Raw genomic sequence first — 11080 nt, 5'->3', positions numbered from 1 at the left:
GAATAGACTACTTTAATAACATCACTAGAGTAACACATAGATGAATAGTGATACAAAACTCATATGAATCTCAATCATGTAAGGCAGCTCATGAGATCATTGTATTGAAGTACATAGGAGAGAGATTAACCACATAGCTACCGGTACAGCCCTTAGCCTCGATGGAGAACTACTCCCTCCTCATGGGAGATAGCAGCGTTGATGAAGATGGCGGTGGTGTCGATGGAGATGCCTTCCGGGGCACTTCCCACGTCCGGCGACGTGCCAGAACAGAGACTCCTGTCCCCCAGATCTTGGCTTCGCGATGGCGGCGGCTCTGGAAGGTTTCTCGTACCGTGGCTTGTCCGTATCGAATATTTAGGTCAGGGAGCTTCTTATAGGCGAAGAGGCGGAGTCAGAAGGGTTACGGGGGCTCCACACAATAGGGGGGCGCGCCCCCCCTTGGGCCGCGCCGCCCTAGCGTCTGGTGGCCCGGTGGCCCTCCTCTGGTGGCTCTCGGGTGTTCTGGAAGCTTCGTGGATTTCTAAGATGTTGGCCGTTGATTTCGTCCGATTCCAATAATATTTCCTTACTAGGATTTACGAAACCAAAAACGGCGAGAAAACAGGAACTGGCACTTCGCATCTCGTCAATAGGTTAGTTCCGGAAAACGCATAATAACGACATATAATGTGTATAAAACATGTGAGTATCATCATAAAAGTAGCATGGAACATAAGAAATTATAGATACGTTTGAGACGTATCACTTATTCGACAAAGGTGATGTGGGCTGGCTTGGGCACCGCCGGCTAGCCCATGTTAACATGAGGACTTTGCAAAGCTTTCACAAGGGAGGCCACATTCTTGGACTAAAAGACAATGTCTCTTTTTGTAAGGATCGTGTGTGTAGGGCTTGCGTTGAAGGAAAAATGCATGGGGCTCCTCACAAGGTCAAGACTATCATCTCCACCACAAGATGCTTGGAGCTCCTTCATGTTGACCTCTTCGGTCCACCGTCTCATGAGAGTCTTAGAGGGAAGAAGTATTGCCTCGTGATAGTTGATGACTATTCACGGTATTGTTAGGTCTTCTTCTTCAAGCACAAGATTGAGACGCAAAGGACGCTGATGGAATTTGCCAATCAAGTTCAACGCAAATTCAACGCCAAGATCATTGCAATTAGGAGCGACATGGGACGGAATTCAACAACTGCACGTTGGATGACTTTCTTGGCGAGGAAGGCATTCCAATACTCCGCAACTTACACTCCGCAAAAAAATGGAGTCACCGAAAGGAAGAATCGAACCTTGATTGAAGCCGCTCGAACTATGATGATAGAGTACAAGTCCAACTACAACTTTTGCGCTGGAGCTATCTCTACCGCTTGTCATGCCACCAACCGTCTATACTTCCGCAAGGGCTTGGAGATGACACCTTATGAAATCCTCACCGGGAACAAACGAAATGTCTCATACTTCAAGGTCTTCGGTTGCAAGTGCTATGTGCTTATTAAGGATGCACGTCTCTCCAAGTTTGACTCAAAAGCTCAAGAAGGTATCTTTGTTGGCTATGCTACGGATTCTCACGCCTATAGGGTCTTCAACAAGTCAAATGGACGCGTTGTGGAAACTTGTGATGTGACTTTCGATGAAGATGATATCTCTCTAGAAGGGCGAAGTTCTTCTTGTGAGAAAGGAGATGCAATTCCCCCGAAGGCCATTGAGAGGATGGGTGTTGGTTTCTACCGACCCCAAGAGCTCCCTCCTTTGATCACCGGGGAAGGACCAAGTTCTACTCAAGTAGATCCATCTACACCACAAGGCCAAGCTTCTTGTATAGAGGAACCAAATGCAAGTCAACCACTACCCCAAGATCAATGTCAACAACAACAACAACCGCAAGTTCATCAACAACCACCGCCAAGTGATCAAGGCCATGTCACAAGTACTTCACCAGACCTCTCGGGGACGACCGCTCTGGATACTAACTATCCTATGAACCCCGAGTCGCCCGTCGCTCATGATGATGATGATTCCCTCAACAACAACAATGAGGGTCAAGGCGAGGACCTAAACCATGATGAAGATCAAGAGGCCTCTCAAGCTCCTATCCTTGAGGCCAACACTCGCCGTAAAGATGCTACTACAAGAAACTTATGTCTCAAGTCTCATTCATTGAAGAACATTCTCGGTGACCTCAAGAGCAAGGTGTCCACCCTGAGGCAACTAGCAAACTTTTGTGAGCATCACGCCTTTGTCTCCATGGTGGAACCTCTCAAGGTTGATGATGCACTTGGAGATACCGATTGGTTGCTAGCTATACAAGAAGAACTCAACAACTTCAAGAGGAATGATGTATGGACTCTCGTGAGGCGTCCGGATCATTGCCGCAATGTTATCGGCACCAAGTGGGTCTTCAAGAACAAGCAAGATGAGCACGGCATCATCATCTGCAAGAAAGCAAGATTGGTAGCTCAAGGCTTTTCACATGTTGAAGGAGTAGACTATGGTGAAACTTTTGCTCTGGTGGCTCGCCTTGAGTCGATCCATATCATTTTAGCTTTCGCTTCTAACCATGGTTTCAAACTTCATTAAATGGATGTGAAGAGTGCTTTTCTAAATGGTCCTTTACATGAGGAAGTGTATGTGAGACAACCCCGGGGTTCGAGGACCCCCACTTCCCGGACCATGTCTACAAGCTCAACAAGGCCCTATATGGTCTCAAACAAGCTCCTCGATCTTGGTATGAGCACCTACGTGAGCTACTTGTAGACCGTGGTTTTGAAGTGGGGAAAATCGATCTCACTCTTTTTACTAAGAAGGTCAATGGGGAACTCTTCGTATGCCAACTCTATGTAGATGACATTATTTTTGGTTCTACTAACCATGTTTTTAATGAGGAGTTTGCTAAGTTGATGACCGATAGGTTTGAGATGCCGATGATGGGGAACTCAAGTACTTTCTTGGGTTTGAGATCAAGCAAACACAACAAGGCACCTTCATCAATCAAGCAAAGTACAAACAAGACATGCTCAAGCGCTTCGATGTGAAGGGTGCAAATGGTATTGGGACTCCTATGCACTTAAAGTGCCAACTCACACTTGACGAGACCGGCAAGTCGGTGGACCACATGCTCTACTGTTCCATGATAGGTTCGCTTCTTTACCTATGTGCTTCTCATCCGGATATTGTGTTGAGTGTTGGGATGTGTACACGGTATCAAGCAAATCCGAAGGAAAGCCATCTTATGGCTGTTAAGAGGATCTTCCGATATTTAGTTGATACCCCAACTTTGTCCTATGGTACCCAAAGGACACGGATTTCTCTTTGTGTGGATTCACCGATTTGGATTGGGCGGGAGACAAGGTTGACAGGGAATTCTACTTCGGGCGCTTGTCACTTTCTTTCGAAGATTTTGGTGTGTTGGTACTCGAAGAAGCAAAATTGAGTCTCGTCTCTACCGCGGAGGCCGAATATGTCAGCGCGGCTAGTAGTTGCGCTCAAATCTTATGGATGAGGCAAACCTTGCGGGATTATGGAATTGAGTATAGCAAGGTCCCTCTTTTGTGTGATAATGAGAGCACCATCAAGATCGCCTATAATCCGGTTCTTCATGGCAAGACGAAGCACATTGAGATAAGGAATCACTTCATTCGAGATCACATTGCTAGGGGCGATATTGTTCTATCTTTCATTGGCACCAAGGATCAATTGGCGGATATTTTCACAAAGCCCTTAGATGAGAAGAGATTCATAGAGTTGAGGCATGAGCTAAATATCATAGATCCGTCAAACTTTGCTTGACCATTGTGCGCACATCCCACTCTCTAACCAATGTATTGATGGAAAGCACGCAAGAACATATGGGGGTGCGGTTTAAACTTATTGAGCTATCCCTCCCACCATAATGCATAAAGAAAACCAAAACATACTCTATTTGTCAATCAAGTGAATTATGAGCTTCACGTTGAGTCTTAGTTGTGAGTCCTAGATACATCTACGCGACCTCATGCTATTGTACTCTTACAAGGTGGCTTCTGCCACCAACCTCCTCCTTGAGGAGTTTTTGGTGTTTCTTTTTGATTCTTTTGATTTTCTTTGATTTTCTCTTGCTTTCATTTGAATCTTGGTTTTTGTTCTTGTTCTTATGGCAGATTCACCCAAGCTTGGCTTTTCATGTTGATTCCAATAAACTTGGTTGAGTAGTACCATACCAATTTCGTCATCTAATCCCAAGCCAATACCCACCTCTTGAGCCATTTCCGTCTAAAGCACAAGCGTACACCATAATCTGGGTATCCTGAACTTTGGCAACCGGTACTACCTGTGGTCAGTGCGGTACTACCGCTCCTATGCAGTATCCTAACGACTATCAGGATTTTGCCCAGGAATGGTACTTCCGCCTGAGATACCGGTCCAGTACCGGGAAGCGGTACTACCGCTCTCACGAGAGGTACTACCGCTTCCGACTCTGACTTAAGGTACTGGGTGGGGACGGATCTATCAAATCCATCACTTGTCCCCCACCCACCTCAAGTCAAAGGCGGCTCCCAAGCTCAAGGAACCGGAGGAGACCGGCCCGATCTCCTCCTCTGGCCATCCCCGGCCAAATCTCCTCCGTGGAGAAATTTCCCCACCCTCTTCTTCACCATGTCCTCTGTTATGAGCTCTAACCTCTCTCTCTAGGGTTTGTTGGATCCCCTAGATGCATAGGTTAGGGTTTGGTAGAGTTTTTGGTGAAGAATCATCCTAGAAAGCTTTTCCATGTAGAGGGATACTAGCTAGCAACACTATGTGAAGTTTTTGGCTCAATTCCATGGACCAAATCCTAGATCGAGTTGTGATGTGCTCGAGTGGTTCCTGACCGGTACTACCGGTTCAAGCGGTATTACTGGTCTTGGTTACGGTACTACCGCTTAAGTGCAATTTCGCTACTGTTGCTTGTTACTATCCTTTTGCGCTGCAACTCTCAGGCTTGTGCACTTAAACCCCATTCCCCTACAATCTATGCTATTCACATGTTCATCCCGTGGTGGTGCAAAAGTGAAGCCTCCCATCCCTCGTCGTCAAAGAGAGCAAGACGAAGAGGATATTCTCTCGCCAAGGACTACCAGGCGCCAAAGAGCAGCTGCTACCGCAGCTATGAAGAGGACTTCCTCCGGACCTCAAAAGCCAATGAGTGCACTCACCAAGAACCAATACTTGGAGATTCACCGGGTTAACCCCTACTTGGTGCCGAAGAATCCCCGGCAGTGCCCCAATCCCTTCTTCTATCATTCCAATCAAGAAAGGATCTACAATGAGATGTATGGCAAGAAAGAGTTCAAATGCTGCCCCAATGCTCTATTAGTATGGAGAAGCTGAAGTCGGAGCCCGACTACTTTGGTGAAGCGCAAGAGATTTGTGAGGAACAAGGACTTGTCCCCTTGATGACATTCACTCATGATTACTCCAAGGAGGTGATTTGCCAATTCTATGCCACGGTGGTGTTTCTTGAAGATGAGAATGAGGTCCGCTCCCTCAAATGGATGACCAAGGAGCATGTTATGGAGGTCACATGGGAAGAGTTTACGGCGGGCCTTGGCTATCAACTTCCCAACAAATACTCCAACTTCTTCCGCATTCATCTCCAACACAAGCCCATGAGCAAAGACAAGATGGTCCACCTCTACATCCCCGGGCGTGTACTTTGTGGTAGTGCCTATGACCTCCTTCCTACGTACGACATCATGAATCACATCTACCGCAACACCATCAACCCCAAGAACACCAATCATGATGAAGTACACGGGTTCCTTCTCAATCTCCTTGTACGCACTCAAGAAAACAAGGGAAGCGGCAAGCAATTGGATATCATGGACTATATTTGGCATGAGATGCAAGAGTGTGCCTTCCTCTGCAAGCTCCCTCAATATGCTCCCTACATCATGCGACTCATTTGCCTTAAGTGGGAGCAAGCTCACCGTGGAGACCTTAGTGGATCTTGGAGTTAGGGTTCCTATGGTGGGATCTTGGAGGAAGTGCTCCTATGGAGGTTAGCTTGGATTTGTGCTAGCCCCATAGGGTGTTGGGAGCCTTCAGTGTTTGTGGAGCTCACCCCAACCTTGTGAAGGAACCGCCGCCTCGACCGGCTACTTAGTGGATAAGGGGAAGCTCCTTCGTGGGGCTTTCTCGAGGAACAATGTGAGGCCTTTGTGGCCGCCTAGCCTTCGTGGTTAGCACCTCCTCAACGCAGACATACTCCCTTTTGTGGGAGGAACTGCGGGAAACAAACCTCGCCACGTCTCCGCTACCACAGTTGTTTCGCTCCCTCTCCTTACTATCTTGCTCGGTTCTTTTACTCGTTGCATCGCTAGGATCATACTAGGAACACCCCTATCATCAAAGCTACCACCTTTACTTCCGCATACCGCCTAAAACTTCCAAATTTGGTGTAGCGACCATTCACCCTCCCTCTTGTTCGCTAACGATCCATTCAGCCTTGCTGCAGCCGAGCTAAGTGTTCCTCTTCCAAGAAGCAATTATTATTTACTTTCGCCACACCCGACACTCAGGGATGCGCCATTACATCGTTACCGCAAATACACTCGATTACTCAGTGGATTTATCTTCTTCGGCTCTGGACATATCTTCCCCGGCTCAGTGGATTTAACTTCTTCGTTTTACTGAACTTGTCTTCTTCGTGTTATCATTGGTTTCCTCTAAATATAAATATTGACCCGATGCACTCCTTGATCAGTGGCCTCATCATCTATGGTTATCAATGGATTTAACTTGTATGGATATATAAATAATTGACCTGATGCACTCCCGGGTAAGTGGATTCATCATCCATGGTTAGAGCATCTCCAGCCAGGCCCCCAAAGCATCCCCCAAAGGGATTTGGGGCGCATCGGACAAAAACAACGTTTCCAGCCGCGTGCCCCAAAGACCCTTTCCGTCCGGTGCGGCCCAATACGGTGTCTGGCGCCCGAGTCCATCCCCGCTACACAGGGGACTCTCCGGGCACGCCGGACACAACGAAAGCGAGGCGAGGAGACGTGGGCCCAATCCGTCAGCGACTCACGAATGACGCTCAACTGCCGCCTACCTAGCAACGGTGCAGTTGCCGGGAAGGGGAACCATCGCATTAGCAACCGCATCGACCGACGCGCGAACCACCGGAATGGAGCGCGAACTCCGCGGAAGAGCAACCGCCGCTCTCTTCGATATCTGCGCCGCTGTTCATCCGCGCTCAATAAGACCCCTACGTATGCGCTTTCCCCGCTGCCATTCATCGAAAGCTCTCCTCTCTCACAATGAGCGACCTCTCTCAGCTTCCATCAGACACCGACAACGAGGGTAAGCCGCCGGGATGGCGCCACTAGTGGGAGAAAGCTGCGACGCCTAGCAGCGATGATTCCTCGCCGCCGGACAGCGGCGAGGAATGGGAGGAGGAGGAGGAGGAGGAGGAGGAGGAGGAGGATGAGTAGGAAGAGGCTGAGGAGGCGGCGGCGATGCCCCGGGCGAAGGCGGAGGCGAAGGTGCAGCCGGCGAGCACCGTCAACGACGAGGAGGACACAAGTTCCTCCGACGCGTCGAACGACACCGCCTCTTCGGAAGAGGTGATGAGCAGGAAGCTCCACCGTGAGCACGGCGAGGCAGGGCCATCAAAGAAGAAGTAGTTTAAATTTTTATATATAATTTGTTTATATTTTTCGAAGTTTTTATATGTACAATTTGTTTATGTTGCACCGCTTTGAATATTAGCAGCAATATTAGTACATCGTTACCTACACATTTCTTCTATCTATTAAAATAAAAATATAGTATTTTAAAGTTTTAGGTGCGTGTTTGGGGGATGCGGCTAAGGAGGACGTCCCCCAAGCGCGGCACGAACGAAACAGGTTCCTCAAACGCTCGATCCGGCGCCCTTTGGGGGACGATTTGGGGGGACACGGCTGGAGATGCTCTTATCAATGGATTTACCTTCTATGGCTATATAAATAATTGACCTGATGCACTCCCGGGTCAGTGGCTTCATCATATATGATTACCAATGAATTTATCTTTTGTGGCTATATAAATAATTGACCCTGATGCACTCCCTGATCAGTGGCTTCATCATCTATGGTTATCAATGGATTTATCTTCTATGGCTATATAATTATTGACTCGATGCACTTCCGGGTCAGTGGATTCACCGTCTGTAATCTTCAATGAATATCATCTTATATAATTCTAGACCATGAAAGTGTGCTTTGCTGCACCCGACCTTCTCAAGAAAAGTAGACTGGAAATATTTAAGAGAAACAAACGACACTATAGAAAACGCGGGAAGGGGGATCAATATCTCTGTGCAGATCAGCTTGAGGGAGGTTGCAAATCCTCTGCAGATCAATAAGATAGAAAGCATATTACTAAAAACATGTAGATGATCGTGAGGGGCAACTATAAGCATGATGTGGAGTAGACAAATGATATACAATACTGGATTCAAATCTGAACATCAGTATATATTTAATGTATAATTTGAAATGAAACTACACCTATCAATTTTGATGACCCTATGGTATGAAAGATCTGAGGCGGAAGTGAGAAAACTTTGTTACATGCTAGCCTCATGATTAGCTAGAGTTTTGGCAGCACCATATACCTATCAACCGGGTAACTATGAGAATCCTTTATATGATAATCTAAATTTACGTATGAACAGTTGAGACCGTTTTAGTATTAAAAATGAAGAATATGCTTATATATATATATATATATATGCAGTTGTAGTATCAACATCAAAAGCAAGGGGACTGTTGATCAAATGGATAGCCCACATGAGACCTAAACAAGAGAAGGAAGAGCGCCTCAAAATATCCAACATTATAGAAAAATTTAGTATGTAAGTAGGCATTATATCTTGATAAAAAATAAGAAATAACATATCATGTAACTGGTCTGTTAATTTCTATAGCTGCCGAATTTAACAAAATTAATTTGTAGTTTCTGAAGATTTTATGAAAGTCCTAGCAAGAGGTGGAAAACAACCTCTACTGTTATACACGTCTAGCACAATTCAAAATCACTATATGGCTATATGCATTCTCAAGCTAGTACATATATAGAGACAATATGGCGATATAAATAGGAAACTTAGAGAATAGGACTGTTGCAAGCAAGATCACACATTAGTACATACGTCCAGGTCAGTTAGCCTGCTCTTCTAGTTTTCAACCAATGAATCAGATTGACCATGAAAAGATTCTTTCTAGCATGCATCGTCTGAAATGAAAATAGATCATATCACGAATGAATATTGGCAACAGAATACTGTAACTTAGTTATCATAAAGAACAGTGCATTTTTTGGAAGAAAAAATGGCTAAATTGAAGGTACAGTGACATCTGAAAACGTAGATTATAGGTTAATGATTGAATGTATCCTCAGTATAGATGCCACTGTTTGGAGGCTATCCATTTGATCAACAGTAGTAGCAGATCATTTGTTGTTCGCATAGTTATCTAAACAGTATATAGCAGCAGATCAGTTAAATTTGGAGCAGTAGCAGATTATCTATTGTTTGGACAGCATCATGTGTTCCTTCCATCAAGCAACTAAATTAAGCATATGCAAAAATTCCGTCGGCGTAAAAGAATAGCACTGGGTGTTGCATATTATCCTGCAAGATCTGTATCTACTAATAAAACGAACTGATGCAGCACATTTTACCTCCTCGTTCATCTTCTCCAATGGTGTAGCCCTGCCGCTCCTTCATTTTTTAAAGATAATATGACGAATTCATATCCTTCGAATTTCCTAATCACACCTGCGACACATCCACCACAAATTGAATAAAAGACATATACAAGGGGGGTGGGGATGTTCAGTAAATCATTGCCCAAACGAATAATTTGGAGCATGAGGAGAAAATCAATTGTAGAATTTGGCAGCTTCCCGACTGGAATGGTGGCATCGATCAGTGCTTCCTTCCCCAATTCAATATCAGGAATAAACCCTAGAAATAATCGGTAAATAAGTAAGGATGAATAGCAAAATAGTGCATGTAGGAGACTGAAACGAAAGATTGGTACATTGCGCTTGGAAGAAGGAAAACCAATGGCTGAGAACCACGGTTTTGCACCACTCATCACCATCCCTCTCACCTGCCACCACCGTAATGTCCCCATTGGAGAAACAGGGCGAGCCGGTGCTCCTCCCTTGGAGGGGGGCTGTGTGCATGCTACTGGAGGGCGGCAGCATGCCCAGTGGCATCCGTACTCTGAATGTCTGCGGCGAGCGTGGTAGCAGATGCGTCGTGTCGGTGTTGTACAAGATGGATGGGAACGAGAGGGTTTGATGAGAAAAATAGTGAGGCCCGTCACTGGAAGAAAAGAACCGAACGAGCCTAAAGCACACATCTATCGGCCGGCCCACTGGGTTGTATTTTCCGCCCGATTAACCAGAGAACGCCCAGTTCAATCTCCGGAGAAGCAGCCCAGAAAATGTTGGACAGCAGGACAGGCCTAGTTGACGGGAATTTATGGAGCGAACATCTTCCAGCGACGTTTCGGTAATATGGGAAGATCTGAACCGTGCATATATGAGATCTGGCCGTCTAGGCTCCCAAATCGATGCGGAGGCTTCTAACTAGGTGCATCTTACTGTTACTTAATTGACACGATGTACTTCCAGAAGCGCTGGAATTACTCGAGGCTCCTGAAATACCTTCGACTATTACGTTTACTCCTATCGAGAGCGCTGGAATTTAAGACAATCTGAAAAATCCTTATACTATCAATGATTTCATCAAAGACTCAGGGAACATGCGAGTGTTGCAATCGATGACAATCAAATGACCATAAAAAATACGACAAAGTACAAATCGTTTTTTATCAAAGCCTCATGGAACATGAGTGGACACCCCTGGTGTAGCAAGACTATGCGTAAAAAGTGTCATTGGCACGTAAAGAGAAGTCAGTCCGGGTGAAAAAAATGTACGCAATATTTCCCTAAATACTAATCCTAATTTATAGATCTAAAAGTTAAAAGTATTTCTGATGATGTGAATTAATCTGGTGTCTCTATTTTAAACCTCCATGTTGTATTTTTGGTATACAGTATATAATA

The sequence above is a fragment of the Lolium rigidum genome, chromosome 1 (genome assembly GCF_022539505.1).
Source record: "Lolium rigidum isolate FL_2022 chromosome 1, APGP_CSIRO_Lrig_0.1, whole genome shotgun sequence".
NCBI lineage: Eukaryota > Viridiplantae > Streptophyta > Magnoliopsida > Poales > Poaceae > Lolium > Lolium rigidum.
This window is presented reverse-complemented; position numbering follows the sequence as displayed.